Below are 6969 nucleotides of genomic sequence, written 5' to 3' on the forward strand. Positions count from 1 at the left end.
AAGAGCCCTTATGAATGAGATAAGAGACCTTATAAAAGAAACTCCAGTGAGCCCTCTTGTCTTCTTTCCCTCATGTAAGGACATAACAAGAAGTCAGCAATCTGCAAACCAGGAAACAGCCTGCACCAGAGCCCAACAATGATGGCGCCCTGCTCTTGGACTTCCAGGCTCCAGAACTGTGAGAAATAAATTTCTATTGTGTGTAAGCCACCAAGCCCATGGTGCTTTATTAGAGCAGGCTGAGCTGACTAAGGCAGGTCCTAACCTATTTTTCTAGCCCACAATTCCTCCCTGATGTTAACTTTCTGGGCATGCTAGCCAGACTCCCCTGAGGCCTCCCTCATGCTTTCTATTCTCCTCTTCACACCTTGTTAATGAAGTGCCCCTGCCTGAAACACCTCTGCCCAAACCCATCCCACTTCTTAAAACCTTTCCTCATTCTTTCAGGTCGAATGAGTTACTCCCCCAGGTCCCCCATAGCATTCGCTTATACCTCACATTCCCTGCATCATGTCACAGCTTTTTGGGTTGAAGACTTTCTCCCCAGTTACACTACAAGACTTTTATGATGAATGACCCGGTCTTATTCATTAGTGTGATTTCACTACTTAGTAGTAAGTCTACTGAAATGAATTTTGCTGAAATGAAGACACAATCACTTGGTCCTGAGCAGAGGCTACCTTTGAAAATGACCTTAATGGCCCGTTTCTTCTCTGAACCAGATCATCCTTGATAGGAGACCATATCTTGAAGGAGTAGGTCGTTATGAAGCCACATGGAACAGGGTGGCTTAGAAACATATCCAGAGCTTTTTACTGCGCAAAGCCCAAACTAGGCTAATTAACTGAAGTGAAAGCAGGAAGAAAGTTTACAGAGTTATGTACTGTGGCATGTTCTTAACAATGTGGATTTTTTTTCATAAAAAGGGGATCCTAAATCATTTTCTACTTTTCTTGTGTGTGTGCAATCAGTATGGGGCAAATCTGACAGGATACTAGGATGCCACACAGAATAAAATCCATAGATATTATTTTTAAATATATATTGACAAATTGTATATATTTATAGGATACAAAGTGATGTCATTTTTTAATAGAATGTGCCATAATTAAATCAAGTGAAATAATATATCCATCATCTCAAACAGCTCACATTTTTTTGTGATAAGAAAATTTGAAATTTATTGTTTTAGCGATATTGAAATATACAGTACTGGGCCATGAGGTGGCTCATGCCTGTAATCCTAGCACTTTGGGAGGCCGAGGTGGGTGGATCACATGAGGTCAGGAGTTCAAGACCAGCCTGGTCAACATGGCGAACCCTCCTCTCTACTAAAAATACAAAAATTAGCCAGGCATGGTGGCTCACGCTTGCAATCCCTGCACTTTGGGAGGCCAAGATGGACAGATCAATTGAGGTCAGGAATTTGAGGCCAGCTGGCCAACATCATGAAACCCTGTCTCTACTAAAAGTACAAAATTTATTAGCCGGGTATGGTGGCACATGCATGTAATCCCAGCTACTTGGGAGGCTGAGGCAGGAAAATCACTTGAACCTAGGAGGCAAAGGTTGCAGTGAGCCAAGATCACACCACTGCACTCTAGCCTAGGCATCAGAGTGCAACTCCATCTCAAAAAACAGAAAAAAGAACTATACAGTACTCAGTTATTTGCCATATTCACCATATTGTAGTATTGATCTGAAAAAAATCAAACTGATGATAGTCAAAGGGGACTATCATCAGTCAAAGGGGACAAAGCCTCAGTTAGATGATAGGAATAAGTTTAATTTCTTTTGAAATTAATTCCACAGATATAACCTGCAGGCCCACATAATGCACTACCTACAACACAGAGGAGAAATGAAAGTAATTTATAATAAATACTCTCCACTTTAATATGGGAATGCTCAGTTTTGGACCACACTGGAAGACCTGGGGAGCAGTCTCTGCCTACCACACATGTGCAACTGCACGTGCAGACTCACACAAGTGGGTGGTCTCAGTGACTCACTCTAGCGGCCTCCCAGGGAAAGTGCCAATCCAAACAAAATGAAATCTCCCCTCAATACTTGGTAGTTGTAAATCTGGAAAATTCCATGTGTATTAAAATCATGCAAGAACATACTTGGTTTTTCTGTATACAACGAAGTTAGATTCTGGGCTGAGATAATTATAAAAAGCTGTCTCACCTATAGGAATGTCTGACAAAACATCCAATATTATATTTGAGGCATGTGGAACAATTCTTGGATGGGCAGTGCTGTGCTGTGTATTGTGGAAAATTTAGAATCCCTGGCTTCTCCCAAATGCCAACGGCACCTCAAATATTACGACAACCAAAAGTAGCCCCATCAGTTTCCAACATGGCCCCTGGTAGGCAAAATCATCCCCACTGAGAACCCCTGACCTAGGTGACTGGGTTTATGAGGAGGTAGACTCAAAAAATTTAAGTGAATCACCAAAGGTGACATTGCTAGGAAGTGGCAGGATCAGAACTATATGTGTAATTCACATCTGTTGACTCTCAATCCAGTGCTATTTTGTTAGGTATATTCACACACATATAGCCATAAATGTATATGTTACATTTATATATAGATGCATACACATATGATAAAATTTGTTTTATTGAGAAACTATCTAGTCAATATTTGACTACATCTGAATTTCATAAAAGCCTGTTCTGACATTTCAATTAAAATTAGTTCAGTCATACTGCTCAACTTAGGTGAAACAGATATGGAACACAGGCTAAAGGCAGGAAAATGTTGCATCTCCTAATTACTACAGACTCTTCCATTTCTATGTGGCTAGCTGGGTAATGAGACCACCTTTTCACTGAAGCAACCACTTTCTACTGAAAACAACTGCAGAGGTAGGGGAGTCCCCAAGACCACACTCATTTCTGACACCAATTACAAGTTTGGGGTCCCCAAGATAGCCACAAACTTGAAACCTTGCTAGAAGGATTCACATAACTCACTGAAAGCTTTTATACTCACAGCTGTGATTTATTATAGCAGAAGGATACAGATTAAAATCTGCCAAGGCCAGAGACACACAGGGCAGAATCCACATATGGAGCTTCCATTGGCCCCCTCCCAGCTGAGTCATGGACAGTGCCAACTTCTCCCAGCAAGGATGTGAGAAACTGTGCACAGAGTATTGTCAACCAGGGATGCTCAACTGAGCCACGGCTTCCAGTTTTTACTGGGGCTCAGTTACTTAGACCTGGCTGCCCGCCTTAAAACTGACCTTTAGTCTCCAACCCCTCTAGAGCTCGAGCTGATACCATGTGACTCACAGCCCCAACTCGAAATCACATCATTAGGCTATTGGTGTGGACCAGGCTCTCAGGTACACAATGGCATTCATATTGGGCAGTACATTCCAAGGGCTTAGAGATGCTCTCCCAGGAGCCAAGAGCAAAGGGCGGATGGCTCTTGGTTAATAGAAGACCCATCTGCTCATAACACTAGGACCTCAAACTATAAGGGTAAGTCAGAAAAAAATTCACCTCATACCCTCCTCCAAGAGAGTGCAAGAATATTTACCTTGGCACCAAGCAGTGACAGAAAGAGGGAAAGCTATCCCTGAGATATTACCACAAGCTAATCTTGACACAGATTTGCAACCCAGCCTCCCAGATGTGCAGTCCAATAAAACCACAGGTTATAAATGTTATTTAAATTGGCCTTGAAGTGGTAGTGCCTCCTAGCATTTGGCAGAAGTAAATTCCAGTCCTCTCTGGAGGCATATGCCTTTATCCTAGGCCTCAAAGAAGTCTCACAATAAATTTTCTGAAAAAAAAAATGAGCAGCTTATAACAATCCAAGAGTAGGAACCAACAGAATAACAGACAGCAAAAACAGACCTGCAAATACTTTAGATATCAGAACTATCAAAGAAATGATAAAAATAAACATGCTTCCTCTTTTTAAAGACAGGTAAAACCCTAAATACTACAAAAGACACTAAGAGCCGGGCGCGGTGGCTCACGCCTGTAATCCCAGCACTTTGGGAGGCCGAGGTGGGCGGATCACGAGGTCAGGAGATCGAGACCACGGTGAAACCCCATCTCTACTAAAAAATACAAAAAATTAGCCGGGCGTGGTGGCGGGCGCCTGTAGTCCCAGCTAGTCGGAGAGGCTGAGGCAGGAGAATGGCATGAACCTGGGAGGCGGAGCTTGCAGTGAGCCGAGATCACGCCACTGCACTCCAGCCTGGGGGACAGAGTGAGACTCTGTCTCAAAAAACAAAAACAAAAACAAAAACAAAAAAAAAACAAAAGACACTAAGAGAGCTTAGAAAAATGAATCTATATAGTTTTCAAAGATTTGAGCCTCTTCACATAACACATGTAGACAATAAGTAGAAATTATTGTTTATAGAGCTGTGGATAAGCTAGGTTGGCTTTAGTCAAAAGTGCATTCTAATTTTTGGCCTTCTTGATTTAAAAAGTAGAGATCTTATGATAAATATTAGTGCTATTTTAAAAAGAAGTGTAAATACAGCTGTTCCTCATTTACTATGCCTTACTTAAAAAATAAAATAAATTGTGTCTACCATTTATTAGCTAGTTGCCATTGGACAAATTATTTAGTAACATTAGTCTAAGTTTTCTGTGAAATGAAGATAAGAGTAGTATTGACTTCATTTTTAGTCAAATGAGGATGGGGATAGTATTGACTTCCTAGGAGTATTGTGAAAAGTAAACAAGATGATGCATGTCAAATGTCCAGCACACTTGGCTTATAGTAATTGATCAATATAATATGGCTTTTTTTGGGAAAAAAAGGAAAATGTGATGTTTTAAAGATGACTAATTATGGGCAACTATTTGCTTGATAAAATTATACACTATGGTGTTCCTTTAAAACGAGGTATATTAACCCACGTTGATTAAAACAATCTTTTACTCCTGGACAGAAAAGTCTGCCATGGAGGCAGAGAGGAGAGCCAGTGGGGCCCATTGTTTACAGGTGTTTACCTTGTCAGGTCATTATATTCTTCCAGTTCCATTTCCTTCTCATGTCTTGCTTTTCCCTTCCCTTCAATTCTCATGTCTTTCCACTCAGTGAACATATAAACAGTTGGACAATCTTTAGCAAAGTAACACTTAAAACATGTAAAAACTATTTTATTACCTCTTCTTTGTTGCTCAAGTTGAATACATCAGCTCATTTTAAACTTTTTACTTGGCCAGTTTTCCAAACCTTTAATCATCACTATTTTAGAACCTACGCGAGTTTATCATATGCCATTTAAGTGTGGAGCCCAAGGAAGACATTCATTCAGTGATGGTCTGACTAATGCTGACTCATCTGGAAGGTGAGTGTCCTGCTCCTACTTATGTTTCCTAGGATAGTATTGTGCCCGATTTTATTCTTTCAGGGGTTGGCAACTGAAAGAATTTGGCCTGTAGGCCAAGTCCACCCACTGCCTGTTTTGGTAAATATTTGAGTGTTGTTAGAACACAGCTACCTGTATTCATGTAAGTATTGTCTGTATCTACCTTCATGCTGCAACTGCAGAACTGAATAGTTGTGACAGAGAACTTACGACTCATCAAAGCCTAAACTCTGGCCCTGTGATCACTGAGTGCCAACTTGATGGGACTGAAGGATACAGAGTATTGATCCTGGGTGTGTCTGTGGGGGTGTTGCCAAAGAAGATTAACAATTGAGTCAGTGGGCTGGGGAAGGCAGACCCAACCTTAATCTGGTGGGCACCCTCTCATCAGCTGCCAGTGAATCTAAAGCAGGCAGAAAAACGTGAAGAGGGAGACTGGCCTAGCCTCCCAGCCTACATCTTTCTCACGTGCTGGATGCTTCCTGCCCTTGAACATCAGACTCCAAGTTCTTCAGCTTTGAGACTTGGACTGGCTCTCCTTGCTCCTCAAGCTTGCAGACAGCCTATTGTGGGATCTTGTGACTGTGTATGTTAATACTTAATAAACTTCCCTTTATATATTATATATGCTATTAGGTTCTGTCCCTCTAGAGAACCCTGACTAATACAGGACCTTTGCAGAAAATGTTTGCCAATTCCTGCTTCAAAATGTTACTATGCTTGTGAGCCATATTTACCCTGGATGCCTTCTCTCCAGCCTCATCTCTCACTCTCTCCTTGCTCTCGTCTCTCTACCACCTCATATCTTTCTTCATCCTCTCTTGTCCACCATGCTGAAGTCACACCTGCCTCCTTTCAGTTCCAGGAAATCACCAAGACCTTTCCTGCCCAGGAACTTAGCACAGGATATTCACTCTGCCTGGACAGCCCTCTCTGTCTGGAACAGTCTTCTTTCGAAAGCGGATTGCTTCTCATTGCTTTCCAGCTCATATCTCAGAGAGGTTTCTGTAACCACACTGCTCTAAATAGTTCCTTCTCTCACACATCAGTTGTTCTTTTTCACATTACTCTGCTTTTTGCCTTCAAAACACTTATCACAACTGGAAGTTTTTTATTTATTTCCTTGTTTAAGGCCCCTGTCCTCCCTTGTTCTGTGAGTTCCCCGAGTGAGAAACAGTGTCTGTTTTGTTCACCACTCTATCCCCAGAGCCTGGCACATAATATGTGCTCAATAATAAACTGCTGAATAGATGAACAAATAAGAGGCAAATTTGCATGTATAATGACCTTCCTTTTATTTTGTAATTTGGATTTTCTCTTTAAATGTAAGTATTCTGCTTTGATAATGTTTGTTATATTTTCTCTCTTTTGCTCCAAATTATCAAGGTCATGTGGTATTTAAGGTTTTTTTTCTCTCCTTTGTGGTAATTTCTCTCCCAGTGTGATGCCATTTGCAAACTTAATGAATACTATTTGGTTATTTATGTGGTTAGGAGCAGAATGAGGAAGACAGGTTGTACTGACTGCTCTGTTACATTTGGGTCATTTCAGTAATAGGAACACAGTCTTCACAGAGAAAGCCTCAGCTCATTCCTGAATGAGATGCTGAAAATAAT

The 6969-nt window shown here is 41.2% G+C and overlaps 1 protein-coding gene across 2 annotated transcripts in view; it reads left to right on the forward strand.

Moving 5' to 3' along the window:
• UBE3D (ubiquitin protein ligase E3D) overlaps nt 1–5278 on the forward strand; it is a 186335-nt gene extending 181057 nt beyond the window's left edge. Inside the window, exons 12-13 of one of the 2 annotated variants that reach the window (XR_004026703.1) lie at nt 80–178; nt 5239–5278. The gene's annotated coding sequence lies outside the window, so the exon portion shown is untranslated. Of the gene's footprint in view, nt 1–79; nt 1227–5238 lie in introns of those variants that run through there. The other variant, XR_004026702.1, reaches the window with a different exon arrangement.
• The last annotated feature ends 1691 nt before the right edge of the window (nt 5279–6969 follow it).

The sequence above is a fragment of the Nomascus leucogenys genome, chromosome 18 (assembly GCF_006542625.1).
Source record: "Nomascus leucogenys isolate Asia chromosome 18, Asia_NLE_v1, whole genome shotgun sequence".
Taxonomy (NCBI): Eukaryota; Metazoa; Chordata; class Mammalia; order Primates; family Hylobatidae; genus Nomascus; species Nomascus leucogenys.